Raw genomic sequence first — 14065 nt, forward strand, 5'->3', positions numbered from 1 at the left:
CTGAACCAGCCCAGGATGTTGCACTCCTTAATTCTCTGACGCCCTGTTTTTGTTTTTGTTTTGTTTTTTTCTTTTTTAAAATATATTTTATTGATTTTTCACAGCGAGGAAGGGAGAGGGATAGAAAGCCAGAAACATCCATGAGAGAGAAACATCGACCAGCTGCCTCCTGCACACCCCCACCAGGGATGTTCCCATAACCAATGTACATGCCTCTGACCGGAATCGAACCTGGGACCCTTCAGTCCGCAGACGACGCTCTATCCACTGAGCCAAACCGGTTTCAGCTGACCCTCTGTGTTCAAGCATTTCTGCAGCATGGACCTTGACTTCAAATGCCACGGAGTATATCCAGGAGGTAGTCTGAAGCCGAAGCCTACTAACTCACCTGTCTGGCCGGATTGCGAGCCAGCAGGTTCTCTAAGGTTCACAGTGAACCTTAGAGAACCTTAGAGAAGAATTTAAACGTTGGTTGATCTGGGCAGTCACCAAACCAAAGCTTGGGAGATGCTTTTTGGCCTTTTATTGGCATCAGGGCCAGAAAGATATACCGATAGCTCCATTTAATTGTGTGCTGGTGACGTGTCAAGAGCTTACTTAATCTTCAACTCTGTCATATCGTAGTTATCCTAGTTTTTTTGCAGGTAAAATGATGTACCACCCCACGGTAGTGGGCTTGGTGTTTGAAACCAAGCAGTCTGACTCCAGAGTCTGAGTGCTCTTGATTCCATCTCCCTGAGCCTATGGGAGCGAGGGGGAGAAGGAGGGAGAGACAGGCTAGAGAAATAATAGGATGTCGTGTGTTAACCTGTGGGTAAAGGTTTAATTAAAGAAGTTCAGTCTCCACTCTCAGACCTGAACTCTAAAGACCATAGTTAAAAAAAGAAAAAAAAAAAAGATGATTCTGCTGCAAACTTCAAAATATGATCATACAGAATGGCTTGCATGGATACATTATTTTATGAGGGCAAAGGTCTCTGATAGCAGTTTAATACTCTGCAGACCAATCCCGAAGTTTCAGTTTCTTTGGAATCCCTTTCAGTGGTTGGCTCGTATTTCAGAGATGGCGATTGCAGGATGAAAAGTGTAGAGAGTAGTTCTTACAGACTTTCCTTCTTGGCTTTATTGACTCTTGCCCTGCCTTGGGGTAGTAAAAGTCTGCATTTACATTAGGCTTTCCTGTACTGCAGCCCTAAGATAAGGTGCATCTAAGGGGTGGTACTAGGAATAGCTGGGTGTGGGAAGACAAAACCAGAAGTAGAGCAGAAAGGAAGAAGGAAAAAGAAACAGGATGGCTAAATTAAGAGGTCTTCTCGGCTTATTCCGTGGAAACAAACTCCTGTGCTTATCCTACAGGTTGCAAAGCATTCCAATAATCTCAGAAGTAGATGTGAGGTGTATTATTTCTATGTTATAGATGAAGCAGACCCAAAGTGTGCAAGAGACTTGCCCAAGACCACCCAACTCCTAACGGTGGAGAAGAGATTTAGTCACAGGACTTGAAACATCAAGGCCAGTGAATTATTAAACCTCTATCTGTGTCTCAATACTGCACACAGATAAAATTGACTATGGGAGTTGGGAGAAGCCTTAGGCATCATGAATGACCCCTCCCTGCCCATCTCCTGTAGCAGGAAATTCCCTGCCAACACAGACATTTTTTTTTTTTCCATTTTGCAGTTTTAGAAAGCACTCTTTTTGTATTCAGTTTGCCCTCTTTTTCATGAATAGTTTTTTTTTTGTTTGCTTTTTCTATGTGACATCCCTTTAAGTATTTGCCAATACAGCTAATTATCCTATCTCTTTTCCTCTCCTCTGCTTATCCTTCCCACTACCCATCCACATCTCATCTCCAAAAGCCCCAAAGCCATATTCCCAGTGCTTTCAAAAGTAACTTACAGGATGTGGTTTCAAGCCTTTTCCCAAAGCCCCTGGTTGCCATTAATTAGATTTGCACAAGTTTGTAGTGCCCTTCTTAAAACAGTAAAATTAAACAAGAGACAGGAAGGATAGGAGGACTTGTCTCTTTCCCGATTCTGTTAAATCAGTCCCATGTCCCCCTTGCTATCCCTCTTTGCACCATAGTTTCCTCATCTATAAACTAGCTACTCTGTTTCCCCGAAAATAAGACAGTGTCTTATATTAATTTTTGCTCCCAAAGATGCACTAGGTCTTATTTTCAGGGGATGTCTTATTTTTCCATGAAGAAGAATATGGTACACATCTATTGTTAAATGAAAATAAAGGAAATTTATTACCTGTATATGGTACGGTAGTACGGTAGTTGTCAACACAAACCAGACAAACTGTGAATCCTACAGTATCAAGAATTTACTCATTTATTCAATGACAATCATGTCATCATCTTCTGGAACATCATCATAACAATCCAATTCCTGATTTCCTGGTGAATTTCTTGTGACTCCATTTCTTTCAGAATCAGTGGACCAAATCTCTCATGTTTAGCCTGGGGGGGGGGGCCTTAGTTTTGGGGGGATGCCTTATATTTCCCTCAGAAGGAAACCTGTAAGTAGGTCTTATTTTCAGAGGATGTCTTATTTTCAGGGAAACACGGTATTTATATTTCCCTTAAGAGACAATAATAAGAAATAAATAATATAATTTATTGGAGTACCTGCCTACTAAGCACTCAATAACTTGCTTTTTTTTTTTTGCTATCGTTAATCTCAGGGTCTCCAGCAGGTTTTTATAATCCTTGTGCTTGAGTTTCCTTGGACTAACAACCATGACAAAGTAAACAGATTTGGATTAACCAGTAACAACATCTGAATTGGAAAATCCTTTAGTCTATCTGTTGTTACCCAAAAACAGGAAGTTCAATGTTCATTCTTGACAACCATATCTGAATACTCATGAAAAATTGTAATATAGTTCATGCCCAAAAGAGTCATTTTTTAAAATACATTTTTAATGATTTCAGATAGTAAGGGAGAGGGAGAGAGAGATAGAAACATCAATGATGAGAGAGAATCATTGATTGGTTGCCTCTTGCATGTCCCTTACTGGGGATAGAGCCAGCAACCCCTGCATGTGTCCTGACCTGGAATTGATCCATGACCTCCTGCTTCACAGGTCGATGCTCAACCATTGAGCCACACCAGCTGGGCAAAAGGTGTCATTTTATTTCTACATATGTTAAATGGATAGTTCAAGATTATCTACAAACTAGAGGCCCAGTTCATGAAATTCATGCACACAGGAGGAGTCCCTCAGCCTGGCCTGTAACCTCCAATCTGGGACCCCCTCGAACATACCTCTAACAGTCCAGGTCTGCTGGTTCCTAACCACTTGCCTGCCTGCCTGTTGCCTGATCGTCCCTAACCACCTCTGCCTGGTGGCCTGATGCCTCTAACTGCTTCCCTGCCAGCCTTATCTCTCCTCACTGCTCCCCCCTGCACACCCCTAACTGCCTCTGCCTCAGCCCCACCACCATGGCTTTGTCCGGAAGGACATCCAGGAGATTTCCAGAAGATATCCGGTCTAATTAGCATATTACCCCTTTATTAGTATAGATATTAAAATGAAGTAGTTTTTATTCCTAAATTAAAATCTCTGTCAGCAAACAAATTCGTTATTAGTGTAGACTGTAAATGGGAGATGGTGACGTAATCATGAAACGACATATGTCAAGTCCGATATAACTGGAAGACTGCCTGTATTTTAAAATAATATATCATGAATAAGCGCAGGTTTTGCAAAATGTCCCTGATAAATAATATAGTAAGAAATTAAAATAAATTATTGCTCCATGGTGCCTTAGTTCTGAAACAAGCAACATGCGGTAAATCATTATTTAGTACCTTCCAAAAGAAAGTATTAAGTTTTTCTAAACTACCTCAAATAGCCAAGGAAAATTCTAGTTAATCCAAAATTCTGGTTAATTTCAGACCAGTTTTCAAAGAAATATGTCATATATCATCCTGTCTTATATCTATCATTTATTGAGAAATTATTTTGTGTAATATAACTTTGTGTATGCACTTCAATGTATTGTCTCATTTAATTTTCATCATAACCCTTAAAGGAGCACACTGTTATTATCCCATTTTAGAGGTCAGGAACCCAAGGCTTTTGAGAAAGTATTCATCTCATAGTGACTTATCACTAGTAAGCCACAGAACCATTCAAACCAGGTCTCTTGGATTTCAAAGTCCCTGGTCTTTACCCACAAGCTCTAATAGCCATGATTTTATCTTTCCTTGATTATTCTGGAGTCACTTCTGGTTATACTTCCACTAAAAATGTATATTGAGATTTTTAAATGAAGGAAAAACAAATAATTTTACTTTGTTTTCAGTGCATTTTCATGAAATAACATGGAAGGGCCTACAATTTGCATTTTTTTCTTATCAACATCAATTTAATAATACTGATTATCTTTTCATTAAAATTTGACCTCAAGATAAAGTATCTCCTCCAAAAATACCACGTATCTGTAATTTTAAGTAACAGAAATATGACAGCGTCATCTGCAGTCTCCCTCATTTCCAGCCCATTTGTGGCCTAAATCATGAGTAACAGAAATGGAAAAGAAATAGCCTGTTTCTATGAAATCAAATAAATCACAAGGGGGAAGTGAAACTGCAAAATAATACGAAGTCAACTGAAATTAAACTGTGTAGGGTGGGGAGTAGAAATGTCTTATATCAATTGGTTGCCTCCCTTACTCAACTCGGGGGAGGGGGAAATAAAACCTGCATGCCAAGGCACAGTTTTCTCACTGGCTCTCTTTCTTTCACTCTTCAGCTTTAATTTTTTCTTTTTGCTTCACTTTTTATCATTCCCTCAACTTTACTCAAGGAGTCTTTTCTATAAAAGATGACCAAAAGGCATTCACCCATCAACAGGATTAAGGAGGCCTCATACATAGTCCATTCATTACTCACCCAACATTTATCACAAAAGCATCCTAATTAATGTCTGTGTTTTTTTGTCAGAGTCTTGTTGCCTTGAGTGGCATTTTGATTATCCAATTTCAGACTGTTAGAGTGGTTTTTGTTGAAAAAGGCAACTGACCATTCCTTGCTGCTGTCCCTTTGTGACTATGATCTCGATTATCTCTCCCACTGCAGGTTTCCTGGAAGATGGCAAACCCAGTGCCACAAACTAGACAGGATGGGCGTGACTCGAAAGTCCCAAAGGAAGTTTGATTCCCTCCAGCTCAGAATGCTTTCACGGTTAGTATGAATCACCACTGTTAACTCATAGTCCTGGGGGTTTACTCAAGCTTCTAGCAACTGGACTGTGAGAGCTGAACTTCAGTTCTGCCTTTTTAAGGGGCCAGAGTGAACCAAGTACCATACCCAGACCCTAATATGCCTCTGGATTGAGGGCTGCTTATCTAATTTAAAACCTTGACTATATTTATTAGACAGAGTCATCACATTCTTAAGACCCAAAAAGTCAAAATTTCCAAAGAGGTTATGAAGGATGTATGGAGAATGGTCAAATGCATTCTGTCGAATGGGAAGATGGGGATTTTATAAAGCATCAATTTATATGCTAACAAGTGAAATAACTGCAAAACATGAAGTAGGAAGCTAATAAATAATTCCATTCGTGCCTCCCTGAGGAACTGATTTGACACGGGCCCAAATAGCCTTCAAAGTGCCAAGTCAGTTTCTATACCTTTCTGATTTCTTTTACTCCTCTTTCCTCTTTGTGACTGTGCAAGGCTCCAACAGAAACTGTCTAGGATCATTAAAGCAAGCTGTTGCAGAAGCTGGACTGTTGATTCAGCATTTGGCAGAAGAATAGAAGGCTGTTCGGTGAAAGCCTTGATTTCATTTTTGTTAGGCCAGCAAACAATAGCTGCATACAGACTTTGCTGATAAAAAGAACAAAGAAAACAAACCAATACCTTTTGCTGACATGTCTATTTCTAGTGGCAAAAAAAAAAAAAAAAGGGGGGGGGCGGGGGAGAAGAGGTAAGGGGGGAGAGGTGTTTTCTCCCTTTTCCACCCTTTTCAGGCATCACGGGTTTTAAGTAGCCAGGCCAAAAACATGGCCCATCTCTCTGAGTAAAGGCTTAACAGCAGAATTCATAAAAGTCAGTAGATACAATAAATGTCTTTATCCCAGCTCTTCACTTTTGACTCTGTTCTGCTCAATACAACTCTCTTCATGAGCCACACTATTTAGAGAGGGAAGATGTTTATGCCTTGGGACCTTCCTGCTGCCGTAAGCAGTGTTCTGGCTCACGGTTCAGAGCTGACTGTGCTGAGAAAGGCCTTCAGTGAGCAGTCCCAGTGCCCTCTCACAACAGTCTACCATTTTCTTGCTTATGTTTTGCTAAAATATCAGTGCTGCATATTTCACAAGTCCAGGTTTTACAGGAGAGGGAGTCTGAGTCCAAAAACAAAGGGCAAAACCTCCAATACTCCAGGCAAGAAGTTTGCCTAGAGAATAGGGTGGTTGCTAATTTGTTCTCTTTGGGTAAAATGTTTTGATAATCTCCCATAAGAAACATACCAGCATTAGGATATTTCATAATTTTCAGAATTAAGCCTGTTCTGAACCAGCCCTGTCCTTATTGAAAAGTAGAGGGCTATGAGCCTTACCCAGTTTGGCTCAGTGGTTGGAGCATTGGCCTGAGAACTAAAGGGTTCAGGGTTTGATTCCTGTCAAGGCACCTACCTCGGTTGCAGGCTCGATCCCCAGCACCAGTCCGGGCGCATGTGGAAGGCAACCTATGGTTGTGTCTCTCTCACATCAGTATTTTTTTCTCTCTCCCCCTCCCTTCCACCCTAAAAATTCATGGAAAAAAATATCTTTGAGTAAGGATTAATAATACTAATAAAAAAAAGAGAATAGAGGGGCTATGAAACAATTTGGCTTGGAGAGAGAGATAGAAATAGAGATAGATAGAGATAGAGATAGAGATAGAGATAGAGATAGAGATAGAGATAGAGATTGTTGGTTGTCAGGGGGAGTTATAATTGTTTGCCATCTTTTTCTGTTTCTTTAGACACTCCTTATTTTCTCTCGTGTGCCGGGGACCTCTCTTAGGAATTTCTGCTGCAATTTTCCCTCAACTGGAGTTTTCTCTATACGTACTGTAGAAAGGGAACTAGCTTTCCTAAAAAAATGCATGAGATTCAAATAGAAAAGGGATTTTTCTTGTTATACACATACCAGGCATGTAAACGGTAATATCACCTGTTTTGAGATTGTAAGACCTTGTCTGCCTTAAGTATTTTAGAATCATAGAATGCATTTCATTTTCCTTTGAGATGCTAACACATTTCACAAATGTTCTCCTCCCAGGGCTCAGTATGCTGTCTGAGGTAGGGTGGGGCAGGCATATCAAATGCTGTGTTCAGTGTGGTCAAGAAATTTATCATGGCAGGGGTCCTGCTGATTTAAGATAAGAACTCTGATGATAAAAATGGTACTTACTGGCTGTCCGTTGTCCTTGATGAGTGAAACACAGTCAGCACCCCCATTTCAGAGAGAGAGAGAGTTAGACAAGTAACTTAGTCTCCCTGTGCCTCAGTTCCCTCATGTTAAAATGAACAAAAGTAATATGTACTTCATAGAGTTATTGTGAGGATTTCTGTGCACTTCTATGAAAAAGTCCTGGGACATAGCAATAGCTCAGCAATTGCTGCTGCAAATATTAGTACTAATATTGGAGTTATAATTTGTTCCATGGAAGTGCCAGAAAGGCTAAATTCAGGCTCCTAACCAATAACACTTAAGATTGATAGCACTTAAAATTTTCTTTGTGTTTTTTTTAATCCCAGCTACTCTTTGATGTTACAAGAACGAGAATTAGAAAGCATCAACTGTTCCATTATTCAGAACACCTTATATGCATACATAACATATATGCATGTTAATGGATATATTTGTATATAGGTGTATATGGATATAAGTTTAAGTAGCCAGACCAAAAACATATATATATACATATAAGTATACATATATACACACATGCGTATATCTATATACACCTATATACATACATATATATATGTTTCTATATATATAGTTGATTTTTACATAAGTGGTAGTAAACTATAGTTTCCTAGTTCAATATCTTACATTTTTTATTCACAATATAGCTTTGAAATTGGTCTGTATAATTTGCCTCATTCTTGTGAAGGCTGAAAATTATTTCATTGTATAGATAACATGTACTTAGACTTTTCTCCTGTTAAAAGATATTTAGGTAGACATCTAGGTTCTTTCCAATCTTTTACTTTTACAAACAAGGCTGGAATTAACATCCTTGGATACAGGTCATTTCAAATAATGTGCAAGAATATTTCTTGACTTTTTTTTATTATTCAATTTGCTATAGTTGTTTCTTATTCTGCAGTAAATTGTAGTCTTCCTTATTGTTTAGAGTATTTCTACAGTTGTATTTTGTAATATGCATATGCAGGATGTCTAATATGTGTAATTTATTAGTCTACATTCTATATGCCAAGCATGTAACAAAAATAAAGTACATAAACACATGAGTAATGTCTGGAAAGATTTCCTGTGAATAGCTACCCCCAATCCTGATGTGATGTCTTTACGTTTCAATCTTATTTGAAATTTCTTATCCTTTTAAAGGCAATAGCCTCTAGTCATGTTGTATCCCAGATCTTCAGGCTCTCTTGGAGTTGGACTTGGCTATCTCACTTGATCATTTCCCATTCCTTTTATTTTATAGTTTTTCATCTCCAGAAATGAGATGGGGTTTGTTTGTTTTTTCTTTCTCCTTTTAACTCTCTCCAAAAGCAAGAAAGTACTTCAAAAACATTTTAAAGATCAAAGAATTTCCAACAGCATAAGAGAATCCTGAGGAATTCAATATAATCACTGTTGAAAACACAAATTTAAAGTCACATAGGAAAAAAGATTATATTCAGTTGCATTGAAAAAGAGCATGATATGAGTTGAGAAGTCTCAAATTTAATGGAGGACAGTAAATTCATGATGGACATTGCTTAGGTTCAATTGTATACCTTTCCGGGAAAGAATCCTACACAATATCAGCAGCTGATGCTTATTGAGTACTTATTTTTTTTCTAGGCACTGCTCTGAAAACACTGTTCCTACTCCAGTCTCAGGCAACTTCTGATTTGCTTTCTGTCTCTATGGATTTGTTCTTTCTAACATTCCATTTAAATGGAATCATTTAATATTCAGTCTTTTGAGTCTGGCAAGTGATGAAACTTCTTTATGCTTCTGCTTCCTCATCTGAAAAACATGCCTAGTGATAATATCTTTCAAGGTTGATTGAAATTATAAATCAGTTAATATTCATGAAATACTTAGAACAGTGTATGGCATTTAAAAAGTACTATGAAAGTGTTTTCTATTCTTCTTCCAGGATTGTAGCAATATATTACTTAATGTTACTGGAATCTACAAATCCCAATAGGGAAGGAAACATGTATCTCACATCAAATAAATATCATATTCATTTATGCATTCATTCATCAAATATTATTGAAAATCTACTAAGTTTAAGGCATGATTTTATGTTCTGCACATTTTGAGGAACTAACTCATAATCTTGAAAGACACATTTAAAAGTGCATGATATTAGTCAGCAAACCAGATGATGGTCCCTGGATCAGCATGAGATGGATAGAAAAGATAAATGTCAATGCTACATTAAAGAAAAGATTAGGTTTAACCAAAAACAGAACAGAAAATACATGTAATACCCCCCCCCATCAGTTAGAATTTCTAACCTTGTCTTAATTTCTTTCCCAATTATAATATTACTTTCCAAGTGACCATAGTGGATTAATGTATATTCTGCTTTTGTTTTGTTGATTGTGCTTATTTAAAAGAAAGGTATGCAACCCAATAAAAGATATTATATTCTTTATTCAACTGATTTTGCTCTTCCCATTTTATTTTCACTAACTACTTTGCTTGAAAATCTTGGTGAATGGGTGGAAACTTTGCCTTTATGGATCAAAAGCTACCTCAAGATTTGGATTGTAGGATTCCCCCCCTCCCCCATTTCTACCTATCCCTCTTATCCAGATACCATTATCTATTCTCCCGATTAATATAATTCATTCTTAAATATGGCTCTTAGGACAATGAGTTAGTTCCTTGAAGTGTTCAGCATAATGTCTTAAGCCTATTATATTTTCAACAAATTTGATGAATGTACAGATGAATGAAGTGACACTTGTTTGATATGGGATATATATACTATCCTATATACTTTTCTCTCATTTTACTTTTAATCGATGGAAATCATACTTGAACTGAGTTTCTTGTAGATGGCATGAAGTTGGGTTATATTTTTTTATCCATTCTGAGAGTTGTTGTTTTTAAATGAGTATATTCAGATCATATACATTAAGGTTAGTATTTATATATTTGAGTTTAAATTAGTGGTATTCAGAATTCTGATGTTCTTTCCCAATCTGCCTATTATTTGCTTTTCAGACTAAAAAGTATTCTGTTTCCCCATGCATTCTGTCCAGGTGTTGTGGTTATATTCAGTAGAAGAGAAGGTGTGGATTGTGCTTACTCCATCTTTCCTATAACTGGAATTCTGGAAATAATTACTTCCAGAGTTCCTCTGAATTTGGGGTTCAGATTCCAAGTTTCTGACAGTCACATTAATGTTCCTATTAAACCTCAGAATATCAAATTTGCTATTAATCCAATCTAATTACTGGAGGCCCAGTGCATGAATTTGTGCATAAGTGGGGTCCAGCCAGCCCACCCCAATCAGAGTGATCAGGCCAGGCAGCTCTGGAGAGGGGCCCTGGGCGATTGGTTGGCCAGCCCAACCCCCTGGTTGAACTCCTGAACTCCCTGTCAAGGGGACAATTTGCATATTACCCTTTTATTATATAGGATTTTCCTTCAGCAATTACAACAACAAAAAATACCCTTGAGGACTCCCAGGACAGACAGCTCATAAAATTCTTCCTAGCTCAGTGCTGCCAACTCAGAAGTTCAGGGATGCTTGAGGTGAGCATTCATGATGCAGACCAAACCAAATAGAATCTCTAGGCTGGCAGGTGATGGATGCCACAAAATAATTGTATGTATTAAATTTTTAAACTCATTATGTATCAAGTCCTGTACTAAGTATAGAGAATGTAGCAGTGAACAAGGAAATGGCCCTTACCTTTCGCAGGAGATGAGGTGGGGTGTGGTGGAGGAGAACAATAGACAACCTTGAAAAATAAATGAATCAAATAGTTTCAGTTACGGCTAAGTGCTATAAAGAAATAAAAATAGGGTAGGGTGGAGGGAAGTGGCATTTAAGTTGAGATCTGAATGTTGGAACCTGGGAAAGATGTGGGGGCAAAACTGTTTCCAGGAAAAGAGAAATGAAATTGCAGAGTCTTGATCTACCTTTTTTCTATCTTCTCTTCTGCATTTGTGACCACAGATTTTAAATTTGGAGGAGGAAAAGTTGTGTTTTTCCCCCAAGCAACAGCTGGAGACCTTAATGAACCTCAAACTGTATATAGGTAATAAGCAACACCAGTGTTTGGCTGATATAACCTACTTCCTCAGCAACATTTTTCTGCAGGTCAAGGAAAGCTCAAGTTCTGGCCCAATGTTAAAGAAATAGCGATAGTGCATTTTAGCTAGATATGAGGTTTAGAACAAAGGAGGCAGATCTTTGGATTATGGATAAAAGAATCCAGATTTGCTATTTCTTTCATTCATAGGAAATACTAAAATATAATTTGTATTTTGAATCATGTTTTTCAACTATGAAAGCAAGCATGCAAAGACCATTTATGGACAGTAGGTGTCAGCCTATAACTACAAACTAGTGGTTGAGTCTTCCTACAACCTCACAAGTATTTGAAAAAGAAGGGGAGGAGGAAGGAGGCAGGGCTGGCATGGCCTCTGTACCCTGGAGAAACAGAGCAGATGTTGAGGTAATGCAGGACTTACAGCACAGACATGAAGGAAAAAGTTTTAAAAAATTAAGGTCGCTCAAACACTCACTCCAGCCAAGGGTAAAGTCCCTTCAGTTTTTTGTATATCCCTTGCTGACATACCACTTCCTGCCCACAAACACCACTGGGCACCTGATGCTATAACCAACCCTTACAGAACCTCAAATCAGCCCTTCCCATTCAAGTGAGAACACCTACTTCCAGTAATGGTTATGTGCCTCCTATAAGACTAACTTCCACAGATGACAACTATAAACTCTGGGCAAAATACATCTAATTGAAGATAGTTGGAAGGGATCAAAAGCAGGCCGGTACTAGAGGGGAATCAACAATTGGATAAAAGGGTGCTTTTTATTTTTTCTGGCTCTTCGCCTGCAGTCTTGTTCAAGGTTGTGCCATGAAGCAGCAGAGAATGGGGGTGGAATAGTTGACGTGTATGTGTGTGTGGGGGGGGGGGGGGGGAAAGGGGGGACCCATAGTTTTACTAGTTTGAAGTACTAAGGACAGAGTTTGAAGGCATATACAGCCTCTAAAAGTGAGAAGAAAATCCCCCAAAATTGAAAACCAAAGAGGGAAAACTATATACAAACTCTGTGGCTGACCCCCACAATTTGAACTAACCATACACAGGGAAGACTTCAAGCAGTCTCATTTAGATTAAAAGAACTGAACTGAGATTTGAGCTGCTGCCCTCTGGAGGGGAGACAGCTTGCAGTTTGAGTTCAGCCAACTTAGCTGACTGCTTAAAACAAACAAAAAGAAAAACCACACCCAAATTTCTAGAGAAACACAATAAAATCCAGTCTTAAAATATCTCAGTCACAATGTCTAAAACAATCCAAAATTATCCTATATACATAGAAACAGAAAAACATAGCCCATATTTAGGAGAAAAGACAATTAAGACCAGTCCTGAGGTGACTAAGATATTGCAGTTAGCATTAGAGAATTTTAAAGCAGTCATTCAAGAAGGTGTTCTTGGGGAAACAGATATAGAGAGCTAAGAGGGGAAAAAAACACTGGCCATTCCAATTAACCTACAAGGTTCTTCATTTGTAGATTATAATTTGTACTAGAGGCCCGGTGCATGAAATTCTTGCACTTGAGGGGCTGTTGGAAGCTTCCCATTGTCTTCACTAGCAGAGAGGTGTGGACAAGGAGCCCTGAATGCTAGTGAACCTTGAGCCCTGGCAAAGGTCAGAGCTCTGCACTAACTGTGTAGTAGAGATAATGGTAGCTGAAGCAATTTCCCAACCAGATAGTCATGTAAGTCCTTACTGATAAGATTGTCTGTCACTGGAACTGCCTGCCTAATGGCTATAAGTGTATCCCAAACTGAATAAAAGGATGGCAAGGCCTGAACACTAGTGCAGTCCTTCCTCTTGGGTTGGGTTCTTCCTGCCCCACCCCCCACCTCCGATTTCCAAATTATTGTTTCTTGTCTATGTCACCAGAGCCCGAATCCTGAACCACACAGGACATGGGTCATTCACAGGGATCATTAAGTGAGAATTAAGCAGAAATTGAGGACAAGAGGTAAGTGCTTGGAGTTTAACAGGTGGAAGCTTTGGAATCCAAGGGAGAGGGGGGTTTCTGAGACTAAGACTAAAAGATGGGGTAGGGTTCTGGGGGCAGTGGGTGGAGAATCCCAGTACTGTCTGCAGGGAATACTCCAGTAGGGGACTGGACAATGCCAGGCTGATGAGCTCCAAGTGTGTGACCTTGGGAGTCATGGCACCGATGCCCTCTGCCTACCTTCAGAGCACCACGTGGGAATGGAAGTGATCTGATTGAAGACCAGTGTGGACCGAAATCTAGTGGACCTTTACCTGACTCTTTCCATTAGGTACACTCTGGGATTTTCAGTTGAACCTGAGGAGGTGAAGAACACTACCAATGAAGGAAATCAAGTTTTCCACCAACTGGATAGTTGAAGCTCAATGCAGAATATAATTGTTAAGAATAAATTTCAGGCTCACTAATGTGGTACCATTCGTGGAAGTGTTTGCTTGGACAATGACCAATCCAGAGTACAAAATGAAAAAACACATTGCTCATAGACCATGAGAACTAGATGTGACTTCTGTGAAGAGTTGGGACTCTCATTTCTAGATTATGAAGCCAAGGTTTTAGATTTTAAAACATTTGTT

Source organism: Pipistrellus kuhlii, unplaced genomic scaffold (genome assembly GCF_014108245.1).
Source record: "Pipistrellus kuhlii isolate mPipKuh1 unplaced genomic scaffold, mPipKuh1.p scaffold_m20_p_11, whole genome shotgun sequence".
NCBI classification, from domain to species: Eukaryota; Metazoa; Chordata; class Mammalia; order Chiroptera; family Vespertilionidae; genus Pipistrellus; species Pipistrellus kuhlii.